The sequence below is a fragment of the Phytophthora infestans genome, genomic scaffold, assembly GCF_000142945.1.
Source record: "Phytophthora infestans T30-4 supercont1.81 genomic scaffold, whole genome shotgun sequence".
Classification (NCBI taxonomy): Eukaryota; Oomycota; class Peronosporomycetes; order Peronosporales; family Peronosporaceae; genus Phytophthora; species Phytophthora infestans.
The window spans coordinates 477,782-480,395 of NW_003303678.1; positions in this window are offsets into that span (position 1 = coordinate 477,782).

Sequence of the window (2,614 nt, forward strand, 5' to 3'; positions counted from 1 at the left end):
GAGTTGTAGCAGCCAGCACTATCGAAGGATGTTAGTGATTCTCACTTCCAAGTACTTATTTGTACCTACCGAGCGTAACGAGCCATAACGTGGTTCGGATTCAACTCGAGGACGCGTGAGAAGTCGCTGTGTGCGTCATCTACCCGGCCACTCTTGAAGAGCGCCATGCCGCGACTGAAGCGCCCGTGGACGTCGTCTGGTCGACAGCGCAGAATTTCTGAGAAGTCGTGCACTGCTTGATCCCACAGCTTGGCTTTCATGCAGGCGTGGCCCCGCACTGCACGCGTATGCAGACAGGACGGGTCCGCCTGGAGCACTTCACGACATTCGTTGATCAGCCGGTGGATGTCTCGTAGACCTGAATTTGATCGAGGGTCTAGCGTTGAGGAGCAACTCATGGTTTGCATTTAGATCCAAAGCTCTTCGGAGCAGTCAAATACTTGCGCCCGTTGCCTAGAAATAGCGCGCGGCAAATCGAGCACCAGACCGTCGAACATGTACCCGGGTCCAGCTTTAGCTGCATGTCTGACAACAACACCATGTAGGTGAACGATTCGCAGGCGGAAGGGAAGGACGGTTGCCTCTGAACCACCGGACCGCCCGCCAGTGCGATGTTATGTACAATACGACGACGACTTTGTCACACGGCCCGGTTGAATTTGCTAGCTATGCGTTCTTGTTGCTAATCCTTAGCTTTTTAAACGTCTTGCGTGTAGCCAGGGGCGGCTCGTCAATGATTGCAGACTGGAGGAGGTTTTGGTGGCGCTTGATTCTGTCGTTTAGGTCTCCTTCGCTGTGAAGAGCCTGCAAGTGCTTAAAGACGACGCTCGACCCACGCGAACTGATCCTTTTATCGCCGTCCAGAAAGTTAAGGACGGTTTTCTCTGCTTTCTTGCTCACCTCAAGAACACAGTCACGATAGTCGTCAGCCTCTTGGTCAAGAACGAGGCCGTCTGCAAGAAAAATATTCAAGGAGGCCACCAGCAACTTCGCTCTCGATCGCTTTGGTTTTGGCGCTAGTGCGTACCAGCGTGGATCTTGAGCGTACCACGCAAACCAGGTAGCATGAAGGTGAGTTGGCGATGCCCGGTGTTGTTTCTTGCTTAGCTTGCTAACTTTATATGTGCCTTCAGCTGGACAGCTTCGTTTTCTTGGTGTAGGTTCGCTGTTTTGCTTAGCTTCGAGAGCGTCTATGCGAGCGTCCTGTCGCTAGATATGCTCCAGAAAGAGCTTAATCACAGCCGCTTTGTGGTCGATGGTCTTCTGGTTCTCGCTTGGTTCTCTTGGCTGTGCATCGTCGTTGTGGGTCGGTCCATTTAAATGTCTTGGTGTCTTCACAGGTAGTGGGTGGAGCTGCCAGGTGTGAGGACCATGGAAGCAGCTCAACTGGTGAGCATCCAACGTGAGCAACAGCCGCTTCGATGCGCCTCACGGCTGGTCTTGTGGGGTTCAGATCTTTGTGTAGCAGGAAGTGACGGAAGACGCGTGCAGTGAGGACATCGATTACCTTCTTGTTAATGTTGAGGCTGTCGGTTTTGAGCTAAATGCATGTAGCAAAACAGGACACGCTATACCCGATCCATCGCTTCATGCGTGTCAAACCCAGTAAAGTCTTGCAACAGCGCCGCGGCTCTGGGTTTGTATCCGCTGAGTACTTTCGCTATCGTGTGTGTTTTTTTTTGCTTGTATTGAAAATGTAATTGAACATTTTGCTTGTTGTGCTTAGATTCCAGGAGACTCTGCCAAAGATCCAGCGTGCAGTCATTTTTCGCAGCCGTTTGCGTGCCGAGCGCCTCCTCTTCGAAACGAGTGCGACGTCAAGGCGACATCAACGCCAGCAGCAGATGCCACACGGTCTAGCACCTGGTTAACGCGTATACTGTAGGGCTGTGACAACGCGCGGTGGGGCTGCTGGGGCGGCAAGAACGGTCGTGACTTGCGAAGCGTTCAGCACCTCGATCAGCGGAGCGTTGGGAGAAAGCGTGGAGCTTGCGAAGCCTGCTTGTTCTGGGAGGTTGCTGACGAGGGCGGCGCCTGGGGAGGCTTGGCAAATCAAGGCGAGCTCAATGGAGAACAAGGGGCACGTAGCCAGCTCCATGTCAGGAAAGAGCGACAGCTCCTGCTCCTCAGACGTCTTCACGCGAACCAAGCGCAGGAAGAAAACGTCGTCTACGTCCGCTGACATGTTTTGTTTGCGGACCATGGCTAGGTCAGACGCGCGGCCAAACAAGTACCAGATAAGACAAAGTAGAGTTGCATATTGATAGTCGCTTTTAGAGCAAGCGTAAGTGCACAAATTCAACATCATTCTTTTTAAATCAGCTTTCGTACAAGGTGATGCCTTCGCTACGAGACCACCACCATCTCGCTTGAGCCAGAAGCTGTCTAGTGTCTTCCCCATTTTCAGCAACCGGGCTTCCGATGAAGCTTGATGCTTAGGGAACTGATCGAGCAGCCAGAGTTTGGCTTGCCGGTAGTACTGCATAGAAGTATTGTGAGATATTGGCTTACCTTCTTTCCGTCCATAAATGCAGGACACATACCAAATTTATCCATCACACACACGAGCATTTTCCCGCTCTCGCCACTATCAATGCACTTCCTTATGTACGCG